Genomic DNA, 15,203 nt, shown 5'->3' on the forward strand with positions numbered 1-15,203 from the left:
ATAGTTCCCCATGTCTTGTTGATTACCTGAACATGGCAAAAGATGTGTGTTGCATTTTGATGTCTTGTAAGTATGGGTAGACATATGTGTTTTCTCCTAGTTTTATGGTATCCTCAAGTGTTATGTAAATTAAGCCATTTGTAGTGCTGACAGCTGACCATAAAAAGTGGTTGACAGATATTATGAATTTATTGCATAGTTTTTGAGGTATAGCTTTGTTATGGTAATCTGGGTATACACTACCCAGCATTACATGTATTAAATGTACATCACATATGCATTCTGAGCAAAATGTTCCTTTTTCCTGGACTTACAGTGTTTGAAGTCTGTGGTTCTTCTCACAAGTCATGTGCTTTATAGTATGTCCAACTCTATTTCTTCAATCACAAGATTACTATGTACATTTGACACATTATCAGATTACGGTTTTATGTTATAAGATTTCGAGCTCAGTTATATTCTTGTTTAAATTGATTTCTGAAAACTTGCATTTCTGTATTCATGGTGTTTACTATAGTGTGGAGTGGGTCCAGGCTTCTTGAAAGTGTGTGGAGTGCCTGAACTGATGTATTATTATTTTTCTTTATATTAATCATTCTTGCTTTGATAGGGGCTGTGACTGTTTCTGCTACAGGTCCACCCATTAAACCTTGTATAATGGTGCCTTCCATAAATTCTCCTACTGCAAGTGCTTGTAAGGACTTTCTACTAAATTTATTTAGGCTGCTTTACTGATAATTAATATTATCTATTGCTCCACAATATAATTTTGGTGATTTAAATGCTTGTAATCATATAGAACTCCAGATTTTCTGAATTCTATTTCATAGTGTAATTTCTACTGGTAAAGTTGTATCTGGCACTACAAAAGGGGCTTCTTTTATTGTGGCTGATCCAAGTATTAGATTTAACCTTCCCAGTGGGTAATATGCTGTCATGATTATACTATTTTTATAGATTCCAGCATAATTTGTGGTAATATTAAATCCTTTATGTCAACTAAGCAAGGAGTGTTATGTGAGTGTTCTGATTTGTGGCAATCTTGTAATGGCATGTGTAGATATATGATCCTATTCCAGTCATCTGGTCATAACATCGGACTTGTTTTGTGTTTCTGTACTGTCCAGTCCTGTTATTGACATTTGCCAATCCTGGTATTGAAGATATGGCACTATGTAACTAACGTAATATGTTAGGCCTGAATGATGTATTGTCCTTGCACTATTTCCTGTAATTGCCCATGTGTTTCTCCATCACACCATAATTTCCAGTGCTTTGATGCAGTGTTTGGGTGACAGCCTGTCCAAAATATATGGGCAGAGTACTGCCATTGTTTGAGTTGCTGTCAGGTTGTGTTTTTCATATCTAATATTATTTAGCCCTGTGTAATTAAGCTAGGTATATTTATCCAATCACTCATGCAAGGGATACATGGTGGCATGGAGCTGAATCTTGCAGATATGTTCCTTGCTGGAAAGCTGACAGTGGTTTAATTTCCTGTTATCCAAGGGTACAGGGAATTCCATTCATGTGCCATTTACTGCTGTATCTCAAATGTATCTAATAGTTTAAATTCTACATTACATATCTTCTTGTAATGATGCTCATTATATTAAGTTATATTTTGCAATTTTAATGTAAAATATATTCCTATTGGTTCTAAGGTTATACTTTCTCTCTTAGATCCAAAGTTATTTGGTGACTGTTTTGCTAACATGGATATGTTTCTTCTAAATATTGTAATATTTAGAATTATGCATGCACTTATTAAACATAGCTCTAACACTTGAAATGTTGGGCCATACTTAATAACAGTGGCATTTCCTTGGGTTCTTTCATACATATTTGTATTATATCCATTCTTTTCATCTTACCTGTATGTCTCACTGGGGTGATAACATGCTAGTTGTTGTCTCCCATGTCTGTATCCTTTGTACCAATAGTAATTGAAGGAATGAGCATACTTCGTCCATAAGTTCTTAATTCTCAATTGAAATGTTGCCCATAATCTATCATCCATCCACCATCAAGGTATCCTATACAGTGGGTCTAAAATATTAGGTCTATTGGGAGGCCATGATAATTGTGGTCTAGGGATAATGGTGGTGGATTTTGAACCATGTGTAGCGGGGTTAATGATATTCCCAGTGCTGATGGCTATCACTAGTGACCCTGGGTGTACCAGCAGGAGTGTGATTGGAAACATGAGCATGAGTGTTGGCACTCCTGGTTGTACTGCTATTCTTTTCCCCATTACTGGAATTTTGAAACAGGTAATTCCGGATAAGTAAATACATAATATGTACTTATTTCATAAATTCAGCAATATAATATAACCAACAATTCACAATTTAACAAGCAAAAAGATAGTAGAAATTACTAATAAATGTAGAAGCAGAAGAGTAATGATAAACTCTTGATCTGTACCTCTGTATGTAACCAGCAAATTATATAATTGGCAATAAGCCTCGTAGCATCATTAATGTTATATAATTTTGCAAAAATTTTAATTCCAGATTGATTACTGGAACAATTCCTAGGAAAATGATGGCATTCAGGGTTTTTCTATAAAAAAGTGCTCTCTCTCTCTCTCTTTCAACCCCCCCACACTCATACACACACACACACACACATACATACATACATGTACAGACACACACACACAAACACACATGCATGCCACCAACACTCTTTGCCTACTAGCATGTATTAAGTCCTCCAGTTTGGTTAGCTGTAATCTTCCCTTGGTGTCTGTGGTCCACACAGTGTTTCCAGTTCTGGGGGCTATGATTTCTGTGTGATTCAATTTGTTCTTTTGCCTGCAGATGCAAGTATAAGTTTGACTTATATTCCTGTGTTCTTCTGTTTAGGTAATCTATATCTGTTTGCATGCTGAGGACTTCTTCTTTTGGGCTTTTATTATCTATTCTAGGTATGTTGTTGAGTTCAAAGATAGCCTTTGTTAATGCTTCTGTCAATGGTCTGTCTTTATGCATCATTATTTTACCTTTAGTAATCCATTGAATCTCAATGCTGCCCGCTGCTGTGGGTTTGTATGTTAGGTTTTTAACTAGTCTCTGTACAATCTTAAATGTAAAACGGGTTCGCTGATCACTTTGGATTAGTTAAGGTATTCTACAGACTGAGATCCATGACCACAAAATTAAAATAATTCATTTTTGTTCTGGCTTGGATCCCGATTTGGCCGTACCTAATCCTGTGCAGATATCTACTATGGTGCAAACATATTGCTGTTTGAATTAATTAAATGGTCCTATGAAATCACTTTTCAGTGTGTGATGGACATGTAATCTGTGTGTTTCTATCCTTTTGTAGTTGTATGTAAAACTGGTTTTAGTACCAGGGCTTCCTTCACTTTCCTATATGGCATTTTTGATCTTATTCCAAATTACTGCAATGTTGATTTGAATGAACCACTGGTATGGTGCAGAGGTGCCTGTGTGTCCAAACAATTACTGTATCTGCCCTATTTCTTCTTTTGTAATGTTCTTTTGTGTATGAGAATGTTGTTTAACCAACTGTCTTTTGACCTTAAGTTCTGTGGGTCCTATATTTTCTCTTTGATATTGGGATTTGAGTTTCAGTACCAAGTTTGCTAAACCATCTACCTCATTTTTTATTTGGTTTGCAGGTCATCTCCATTTTGATCAGCATCTACCTAATATAGTGTTATTTTAATGTCTTTGACTATATGTGGTAATTCTTTTCTGGCATCTTTAGACCAAAGGTCTTTACCATGATTTTTCCAATTAGACAGTCTCCATTTCCCTGACCAAATTGTTATACCACTAGATAGACACTAAGGATCTGTGGAAAGGTGTATATCCTTTCCATGATCAAGGGGCTGTCCAGCTGTCAGAAAGGCTATTAATCCCATATGCTGGGCTGATATGCTTTTTCCTTCCTCTATTTTCACCATTTGTCTTCTAGCCTGAAAGATGCTACTTTTCAGCACACCAGGTTCTTTTTATTAGTGGCTGAGCCATCAACAAACAAGGCAATAACCAGGGAGGGGATGTATTGACCTGACACCTATTATCCTATGAATATCTGTTGCTGGGGAGAGGGGTTGTTGAGTGTGATGGGTATTCGGCTCTCATTGAGTGATGCCAGTATGTGCTCTGACACCATTGCTACCATCCCTTCTGCAGTCAGGTTTGCTCCTCGAAGGATCTCTGAAAGGTACCATTTCCACTGAAGGGTACCCTTCCATGGGTAGACATGTCCATCCTTTTTCTAGTGCCTTTCCCCATTCTAGAACGTGTACAGTGGATCAGAGAAATACTGGGTTTCCTCTTAGGATACTGCAGGAGCTTTGGAGTGCTTGATACACAGTGTTTACAAACAGTGAATACTTGGTATCTGACCAAGGGAAGGATTTGCAATAAAATCCAACTGGTTTGATTTGAGGCTGCTTTACAAAAACATTCCAATTTCCATGCCTTTCATAAACTGGATATGTATTACTACTGTATCACCTGTATTAATAGTTTAAATTACTATACTGCTCTATGTATTCTAATATGGTCTTTACTGTGGTGGTCCCCAAGTGAAGCCAGATGTATTTTTCACTATGTTATATAGTGGCTGGAGCAACAATTATAAATAGTTTGTGTATTGTCTCCAATATCCAAATAGGACTATGAGATGTTGTGTTTCTGTTTTATTTAGTGGTCTTTGTAAATGTTTTATTTTATTAATTACTTCAGGTGGTAGGATTGTCCCTTAGTGGATCCTGAGGTATTTTACTTCCTCTGCTGTTTCCTTCACCTTATCCTTATTAATGGTCCATCCTTCATTTGTTAAGTCTGCTATTAAGTCAGCCATTGTTTTCTATAGTATCTGTATCTCATTTGATATTAGTAAGAGGTTATCTACATACGAAAAGATGCTGACTTACTGTGGTGTTCGAAATGACTCTAATGCCATCAAATTGCATTCATTATGTGCTATCATTGGATGGTTCTTATATCCTTATAGAACCCTTGTAAATTGGTATTATTTTCCTGCCCATGAAAATGTAGTTATTTCCCTAGAATTAGGGTGTAAAGGAATTCCAAAGTATTTGTCTGTTAAATCTACAGTGGCTAGTCATTTATGTTGCCTCTTATCTTATTCTTAGAAATATGTCTCCTACATCTGTTAATTGTCCTTGCATTTGTTGTGTAGGATTATTTATGTTTCTGTAGTCTATTCTTAATCTCCATTTGCCGTTTGGTTTTTTAACTGCCCAAATAGGGCTAGTATACTTGAAGCTATGTGTGGTTCTGTGAGATTTTCGTTCAGTAAAGATACTATGGTCTCTTCTACTCCCTCCATCTCCCCTTTTATGGGGTATTGTGATGTGAAGGAGGGTGGTGTTTTGGGAAATTCTATCTTTGAGATTTTAACTGTGGCTATCCTTGGTATTCTCTTGTAATCTAAAAAATTTGGTAACAATTTCTGTATTCCTAAAATACACAAATAATAATATGGTGTCAGCTCCCTTCTCTCACAGTTTTGCTATATAAGACACATCCTTCCTTACATTTTGTGCATAATATTTCCTTAGCTCATTTAATTCCTGTGAGTTGTATGCTCTAATTTTCATGTATTGCATCTTTAGGTTTGGTCTGCCCTGCTCCCCATATTGGTGTTTAGAATAGGGAAGTTGTTACTGGTAATGAGGTGACTATTCCTAAAATAGTAGTCCTAAAATATTCTTGGGGGAACTAGATAAAGTGAAGTCCAATTCATAATTTTTATCTTAAACTTGTAATGTTAATTTGGTTATGAAGGTTGTAACTCTTCCTCCAATTGTTTCTACTTCTATATGGCCTAACACTTTTCCTGTGCTTAAAATTTGTGCTTCACCTTAGGTATAAACATGTATTTCACTAACAGTGTCCAGTAGCCCATTTACCATCTTAGTGGCGCCATTGGTAAGCAGAATTGGTAGTGCTATTTTGGGTTTTGGATGTGGCAACCCTGAGACCTGAAGGGTTTGAATGTGGGATGGCATCTCAGCCTGTTCCTGAATGGGAGCTTGTTCCAAGGTCTTGGTCCTGTGTTCAGCTCTCGGTTTTTCTTTGTTTGTTTGTTTGTTTTTTGTTTTTTGTTTTTTGTTTTTTTTAATCTTATGTTTGTAGGTACTCAGCCATTTGGCCCTGTCAGCCCTAAAAAAAGACTTCTAGGAGTTTGTTCAAAGAGGCATCTTGTGGTATTAAATGATCTGTTTGATCCTGGTCTAATCTGGAGGTAGGTATTTGTTTTTCCAAACAGTCTAATATTTTTAACTCTCCTTATTCTATCCACCGTTCTACCCTTAATAGTTAGAGATACTACTTTCTCTGAGTCTAAGTCTCTGTTTGCTTTTAAGAGGCATATGATGTTTGCCATGGTCTGCCATCCTTGCAATGATCCAGACAGTGTCATTCTGAGATGTTTTGGAACTCCTTTTAACAGGATGTTCATAAACTGGGGCAACATTGGTGCTGCTTGAGTGGAAGACACCTGGTTATAGATATAATGAAGTACTCCTAGTTTTCTTGCTAATTTTATTGCTTCCTGCAGGATATGCCACTTAACTGACACCTCAAATTGAGGTAAATCTAAAGAAGGAAATACATCTCCAAGTTGCAGTTATCCAATCGTTCAGTGAGTGCATATCTCCTAGGGAGCTTTCCAATATGTGCTCCAGTCCTTTGAACATGATGGGATTTTCCACCATATTACTAATTTTACACATTTCCTTATCTGAAAATAATATGGTGTCTCCTCCCTCTCTCACAGTTTTGCTATATAAGACACATCCTTCCTGACATTTTGTGCATAATATTTCCTTAGCTCATTTAATTCCTGTGAGTTGTATGCTCTAATTTTCAAGTATTGCATCTGTAGGTTTGGTCTGCCCTGCTCCCCATATTGGTGTTTAGAATAGGGAAGTTGTTACTGGTAATGAGGTGACTATTCCTCTATCATGAGATTCCAGGGTATCTTTAAAGTGGTTAGAGTACTTCAATTTCTTGGTAATATTTATGGCTAGCTTTTTCCCATAGGTCTGTCTTTGTCTTAATTGACTATACTTTACATAAGTATACTGAGGACTTCATTTTGTGCTGCTCTTTCATTATAGGTTCCACCTGCTGTGGTGTTGTTAGGAGTATGTCCATTTTAACCTTCTTGCACTTAGTTTTCTTTTTAATTATATGGTTAGTATACTGCCAAGCCCTTTCCACTAAGTCAGAGGTTTCCTCATCCTCTATTTTTATCTTTTTAAAAACTATTGATGAGACTTTTAATTCAATTCATTAGGTCAGTATTTTGGCAGTGTGGTACAGACTTCCTCCTTTTTCAGATATCCAATAAAATTAATTTTGGATGTGCTTTTTTATATGTTTTTGAATAATTTATCTGCCTGTCTCACTCTCCTTTCTGTAGCCACTCTTTCATCAGGCAAGGGGTTTCTACCCTTATCCTTCTGAGCTATGTTGGCACCAATGACCTCTTCTTCCCAGGACCTAGGTCTATTGGTATCATGGTGTCATTCAGCCATGGGCTGTTGGATCTAGCTCTCCACTTCTCTTCATCTCAACTTTAGAGGCTCAAGAAATTTGGCCTACTGCTGCTCTATTGACCTACTCTCTTCCCGTGACTTAGGTTCAGGTTGGCTTCGTAGCATCCCTTAGACTCAAGTAATTCAAAATTCAAGATACACAAGAAAGTGCATGATGAATGAGAGTTCTAAGTCACAAGTAAGAGAATATCCAAATTATATTGCCACTAATATGATAGACCACGTTTAGCAGTATATGTTTAGCCAGGCTCCAGTTTAATTTTCTACTTTCTGTCTTAGGAACTATGAAGACCGATCCAGCAGGCTTCCCCAACTGTCATGAGGTAGGGCACATGAGATGCCTCCTACCCAAAGTAAGGTAAAAGGATGTAGTTCTTTATTTGCCCAGTTGATGAGGACATATAATCACATTCACACAATACTCATTCCTTAGGAACCTCTGGTCTGGTCCATAGTCATTTTGGCATATTTGTTAAGTTCTGTGACCAAACTGTGCTTCTGCTTGCTGAAATTCAATCTGGTCTATGGATTCCTCTTGTTCACCAATGGGCAGCTGGGTTGGTAGACTCAGTGTCACTGTAAATGAGATGGATTCCAGGAGTTAATGTTTTGCAGTGACGAGAGGTGATTCTTTAAGGTTCTTTTGGCCAATCCTATTTAGGTCACATACATTATTTCCTAAGGGCATATTACTATCGGGCTCTCACATATACTTACAGCAGTCCTTTACACAAGGTGTTTCTTAACAGTTGAACTTCATTTTTCATTGTATTCCTTAGATTAAGGCCTATACTTACCTATCAGTCACACACAAACACACACACACACACACACACACACACACACACACACACACACACACCCTGGTCCCTTATGCAGGGCGTTTCTTAAATGTTCCATTAATTTTTTTGATTCTTATTGTTTTGTCCATCTTTATTAAATTGTATATTTCTTATTTACATTTCAAATGTTATTCCCTTTCCCAGTTTCCAGGCCAATATCCCAATAACCTCTCACCCTCCCCTTCCATGTGTGTGGTCCCCTCCCAATCGTGCCCCTATTACCGCCATCCACCCAACAATCACATTCACTGGGGGGTCCAGCATTCGCATGTCCAAGGGCTTCCCCTTCCACTGGTGCCTCTACTAGGATATTCATTGCTACCTATGAATTTGGAGGCCAGGGTCAGTCCATGGGTAGTGGATTAGTCCCTGGAAACTCTGGTTGGTTGACATTGTTGTTCATATGGGGTCTCAAGCCCCTTCATCTCTTTCAGTCCTTTCCATGATTCCTTCAACAGGGGTCCCATTCACAGTTCAGTGGTTTGTGGCTGGCATTTGCCTATGTGACAAGTTATGACTGGGTATCTCAGGAGAGATAAACATCTTGTCCCTGTCAGGCTGCACCTCTTTGATACATGCATCTTATCAGGTTTGGTGGCTGTATATATATGGGCCACATGTAGGGCAGGCTCTGAATGGGTGTTCCTTCAGTCTCTGTTCTAAACTTTGCCTCTTTATCCCCTCCTAAGGGTATTCTTGTTACCCTTTTAAAGAAGAAATTTTGTCCTCCTTCTTGAGGTTCATGTGTTCTGTGCATCTTGGGTAATTCAAGCATTTGGGCTTATATCTACTTTTCAATGAGTGCATACGATGTGTGGTTTACTATAATTGGGTTACGTCACTAAGGATGATATATCCAGAAGAAGAAGAAGAAGAAGAAGAAGAAGAAGAAGAAGAAGAAGAAGAAGAAGAAGAAGAAGAAGAAGAGGAGGAGGAGGAGGAGGAGGAGGAGGAGGAGGAGGAGGAGGAGGAGGAGGGAGGAGGAGGAGGAGGAGGAGGAGGAGGAGGAACAGGAACAGGAACAGGAAGAAGAAGAAAAAGAACAAGAAGAAAAACAAGAAGAAAAAGAAAAAGAAGGGGATAGGGGAAGGGCGAGGAAGGAGAAAAGGAAGGGGAACGGAGTAAAGATTGAGATGGAGAGTGGGAGTAATAGGAGGAAGAGGAAGAGAAGATGGAAAAGGAGGAAGGAGGAGAAGGAGAAGAAGACGAAGAAGAAAAAGAAAAGAAAAGGAAGAAGAGAAGAAGAAGAAGAAGAAGAAGAAGAAGAAGAAGAAGAAGAAGAAAAAGAACAACAACAACAGAACAAAAAGAACAAGAAAAAGAACAAAAGGATAAGAGAAAGACAAAGAAAAAGAGGAGGAGGAGGAGAAGAAGAAGTAGGAGAAGAAGGACAAGAAGGAGGAAGGGAGGAGGAGAACAAGAAGAAGAAGGAGGAAGGAGAAGGAGGAAGAGGAAGAGGAAGAAGTAGAACAACAAGAAGAAGAAGAACAAGAACAAGAAGAACAAGAAGAAGAAGAATTAAAGGAAACACAAGAAAAGAACAAGACCTAGCACAAGACCAAAACCAAGAAGAACCATAAAAAGAAGAAGAAGAAGAAGAAGAAGAAGAAGAAGAAGAAGAAGAAGAAGAAGAAGAAGAAGAAGAAGAAGAAGAAGAAGAAGAAGAAGAAGAAGAAAAGTAGAAGAAAGGGAAGAAAAGGAAGAAAAAATAGAAGAGGAAGAAATCAGGAAGGTTGAGAAAAGAAGAAAAAGAAGAACAAGAAAAGGAGGAGGAAGAAAAACAAGAAGAAGGAGGAGGAGGAAAAGAAGAAGTAGAAAAGAAGAAGCAGAAGCAGATGAAGAAGAAGAAGAAGAAGAAGAACAACAACAACAACAACAACAACATCAACAATGAGAACAAGAACAAGAAGAAGAGCAAGAACAAGAACAAGAACAATTAAAAGACACTCCACTTCTGGGGTGACTGCTTGACCCTGGGGACAAGGAGATGGGATCAAAAAGCCAAAATCTTCTGCCTGCTCCACCCCTAGCAAGGCCAACCATCATTAGGTCTGCTGTGGCCACTCTGGACTCTTCCAGGAAACACTGGTCAACACAATCCTAAATATATAAAGCCAACAGCAACCACCCTCCCCCACTTCCCAACCCATTCCTATGCACTGAATTTCCTGCTGCTTTCTAGGACAGAACGAGCATGCTTTCATCAGGACTGCCAGAGCACAGCTATTTTTCTATTACAACCCTCAGTAGTCTAAAACACTTGAATAACAACAACTACAACAATATAAAAATTAAATCTAATCTTATGAAACTAATAAAGGTTTCTAAGTGGAGAGAAATAATTTTTTAATTAAATTCAGGAAACTATAACCGAACATGGGTAGACTTTTAAAGTGAAATGAATAGATATAAGAAAGTATAATAAAAACAATCAAAGATGTAAAATAAATGAACAAAGTTATTCAAGACCTGAAAATGTAGTGAGAAGTAATAGAGAAAACAAAAACTGAGCCAATTCTGGATATAAAATGGAAAACCTATAATAAAGAAGAGCAAATACATACACAAGCAATACAAACATAGTGCAAGGGAGAAAAAGAGAGAATCTTGGGCATATGAGACATAATAGAAGAAATTGAAAAATTTGACATAGAAAATGCTGAATCTGAAATGTTTCTACCACAACTCATCCAGGAAATTGAACACTATAAGAAGACCAAACCTGCCTTTCATCCTGCATCTCTGCTGGGCTTAGATCTCATGCTCCAGCTCCCACTGTCCAAGATTGTTGGCCTTGCTAGGGGCTGAGAAGGCAGTGGATTTGGCTTCTTTATCTCATTTGGCTCTCCCTGATAACAACAGGCCTCCCGGGAGTCATCCCTGAGAGACAGGATGACTCCCAGGAGGACCATCATGATGAAGCTAACAGGTGAGATCACCCTGCCCAACACAATATCTAACCTTATTGGTACCCTCACAGAGCCCTGTAAATGCAGGACTTATTGCCCTCGCAGAAACAGATCATCCTTCCAGTCTACAACTGTGCCTGGACTCAAATTCGGTACTGTAACCACTATTCTCCCCAATAATACCCAGCAAGAGGATGACACTCTGGAGGTCATAAACAGAGGCAGACTGCCTCTGGGAGGTCCATTATACGGAGGATCACTGAATGGACAGTCAGAGCCAACATGCTAGTTATATCCAGTTGGAACCTGATGGCAAGGGGCAAGCAAAAGAACATAAACATCAGATACCAATTTCACCAGTTCCCCTATCCAGTATCCCTGGATGAGCAAAAGCATGTGGAAAGTAAGATTCTTACCTGAAATATCATTTCCTAAAGATGATAGAGGACATTAAGGAGATCATAAATGATTCCACTAAAGAAATATAGGAAAAAATAGGTGTACATGTAGAAGTCCTTATACAGGAAATGTATAAATCACTTTTAAAATGTAGGGAAATATGATCCAACAGGGTAAGAAACTGAACAAAATATCCAGGATCTAAAAATGAAAATAGAAACCATGAAGAAATAAAGAAGGGTGACAACCCACAAGATGAAAAGCATAGAAAAGAAATTAGCAGTTATAGATGCAAGCAATATTGACAGAATACAAGAGATACAGGAAAGAATCTAAGGAATAGAAGATTCCATAGAAAATATTGACACAATAGTCCAAGAAAATAGAAAGTGCAAAAAGCTCCTAATTCAAATATCCAGGATATGCAGGACACAATGAACAAAACAGTATCTAAGAATAGTAGTAATAGAAGAGAGTGAGGATTCTAAATTTAAAGAGACAGAAAACATCTGAAATAAAATCATAGAAGAAAACTTTCCTAACCTGAGAAAGCAGTGGCCATAAACTTAAAAGAAGCATAAAAAATACCAGATACATTGGACCAGAAAAGAAATTACTCCTATGTTATAATAATCAAAACACTAAATGCGCAGAACAAAGAAAGAATATTAAATGACTTAAGGGAACAAGGCCAAATAACGTATAAAGTCAACCTATAAAATGATACCAGGATTCTCAAAAAGCCAGAACTTTCACAGGTATCAGGAAGTCTATAAACAAACACAAGTGCCAGGCTATGATGCTTAGCAAATCTCTCAATTGCTATAGATGGAGAAAGCAATATATGACATTTCATAACCAATTATAAACAATTTATATCCATTAAGCCAACCCTGCAGATGATAATAGAAGAAAAACTCTAACCCAAGGCAGAAAATGTCACACAAGAAAAACCAAGAAATTAATATTCTCACAACAAACCCAAAAGAAGAGAACCACACAAACATTATTCCACCTCTCACCACAAAAATGAAAACAAAACAAAACAAAACAAAAACAATCATTGATCTTTAATATCTCTCAAAATCAGTGAACACAATTCCTCAATGAAAGGACATAGACTACCAGAGTGAATATGTAAATAGAACCCAACAGATTTCCGCATATAAGAAACACACCTCAGTGACAAAAACTCATATTACTTCACAGCTAATGTCTGAAAAATACTTCCAAGGAAGTGGTCCCAAGGAAAAAACTGGAGTAGCCACTCTAATATCAAATAAAATTGAATTTCAACCAAAAGTTTTAAAAAATGATGAAGAAATTCACTTCATACTACTCAAAGAAAAATTTTACCATGAACTCTCAATTCTGAATATCTATGACCCAAATGCAAGGGCACCCCATTCTCAGCATTTCAAAGTATTTTATCAAAAATGAACCATATAATCAGATGCAAAATAAGCCTCAATACATAAAAATATATCGAAACTATCCAATGCATTGTATTGGATCTTCACTGACTAAAGCTGGTCATATATAATAACCAAAAGAACAAGAACAACAACAACAATAACAACATCCACAACAACAGAATTAAATTTCACATATGCACAGAAGGTAAGCCTCAACTCGACGAAGAAATAAATTATTTTTTTTACAATTTATAACACAATTAAAACAAAATGTAAGCAGAGCCAAGAGGAAAACCCATCTCTGTCTGCTTCCATAAAGAAATTTGAGAAATCATACACTAGTAGCTTAAAAGCATATCTGAAAGTTCTAGAAACAAAAGAAACAAATATACTCAAGAAGAGTAGATTGCAGGAAATATTCAAACTCAGGAATGGAATCAAACAAGTAGAAACAAAGAGATTTTTTATAATCAACAAAACTAGTAGCTGGTTCTTTGAGAAAATAAAGAAGATAAAGAAACCCTTTGCTAAGCTAAATAGAGAGCACAAAGACACTATCCAAATAACATATTTAGAAAAGAAAAGAGGAAATTCAAATAAGACCTTACAACAGAAGTCTAAACTCAACAAAACTAAAAATTTAGGATGAATGCACAATTTCTAGATAAATAAAAGGTATCAAAGTTAAATCAGGATCAGATAAGCCATCTAAACTTTCCCATAACCCCTAGACAAAAAGAAGCTGTCATAAAAGTCTCTCAACCAAAAAAAAAAAAAAAAATCCTAGGGCCAGAAGGTTTTAGTGCAGGATTCTCAAAGACTTTCAAAGAACATCTTATATCAATACTTCTGAAATCATTCCACAAAATAGAAAGGAAGGAACACTGCCCAGAAGCTAATGCCTAAACCACACCAAGATCCAAGAAAGACAACTTCACACTAATTTCCCTTATGAGTATTGATGTGAAAATAATTATTTTTTTTCAATCAAATCTAAAAACACATCAAAACAATCATTCACCCTGTAAACTTCATCCCAGGGATCAATAGTTGTTTCAATATGTGGAAATATGGCAAATTAATTTGCTTTATAAAGAAATACAAAGAAAAATATATGAACAACTCATTAGATTCTGAAAAAGCCTTTGACAAAAATGCCTTTTCATATTAAAATTCTTCAAAAGATAAGAAATTAAAGGTTTATACCTAAGTAAAACCAATATGCAGCCAACAAAGAGTCAACATTAAATTAAATGGATAAAATTTGTAACAATCCCACTGCAATCAGAAACAAGAAAGGATGCTCATTCTTTTCCTATTTATTCAATATTGTACTCAAAAGTCTAGCCTTACCAAGTATATAACAAAAGGCAGTCACAGCAATACAAGTTGTAAAGCTCGAAGACACAATATTAATATTTGTGGTTGATATAATAATATGTGACTACAAAAATTCCACCTGAAAACTCCAACTGCTGATAAACAGCTTCAGCAAACTGTCTGGATATAAAATTAACTCAAACAAGTCAGCAGCCTTCTTCTCTTCAAAAGAAAAATGTGCAGAGAAAGAAGTTAGGGAAATAACACACAGACCAAAATAGTCATACATAATATAAACTGTTTTGGTGTAACTCTAGCCAAGAAAGTGAAAGATCTGTATGACAAGAACTTCAAGTCTCTAAAAGAGAAATCAAAGAAGTTTTGAGAAGAAAGATCGATCACCCATGTCCATGAATTGGCATAATTAACATATTAAAAGTGGACAATTTAACAAAAACAATCAACAGATTAAATATAATCCCCATCAAAATGCCAACTCAATTCTTCACAGAGATAGAAAGCCAATTATTGAAATTAATTGGTAATCCAAAAAACCCAGCACAGCTAAAACCATTCTCAACAATAAAAAAAAAAAGAAAAAGAAAAAGGCTGGAGAGATGGCTCAGCGGCTAAGAGCACCCAACTACTCTTCCAGAGGTCCTGAGTTCAATTCCCAGCAACCACATGGTGGCTCACAACCATCTGTAAAGAGATCCGATGCCCTCTTCTGGTGTATCTGAAG

General features: G+C 36.8%; 1 long non-coding RNA gene across 1 annotated transcript in view; it reads right to left on the reverse strand.

The window, feature by feature from the left end:
- Nucleotides 1–7,810: 7,810 nt before the first annotated feature.
- Nucleotides 7,811–15,203, reverse strand: part of LOC120099626 (uncharacterized) — a 28,563-nt gene continuing 21,170 nt past the window's right edge. Inside the window, exon 3 of the long non-coding RNA XR_015634458.1 lies at nt 7,811–8,152. This is a non-coding gene — a long non-coding RNA (uncharacterized LOC120099626). The remainder of the gene's footprint in view (nt 8,153–15,203) is intronic.

Source organism: Rattus norvegicus, chromosome 12, assembly GCF_021556685.1.
Source record: "Rattus norvegicus strain SHRSP/BbbUtx chromosome 12, alternate assembly SHRSP_T2T, whole genome shotgun sequence".
NCBI classification, from domain to species: Eukaryota; Metazoa; Chordata; class Mammalia; order Rodentia; family Muridae; genus Rattus; species Rattus norvegicus.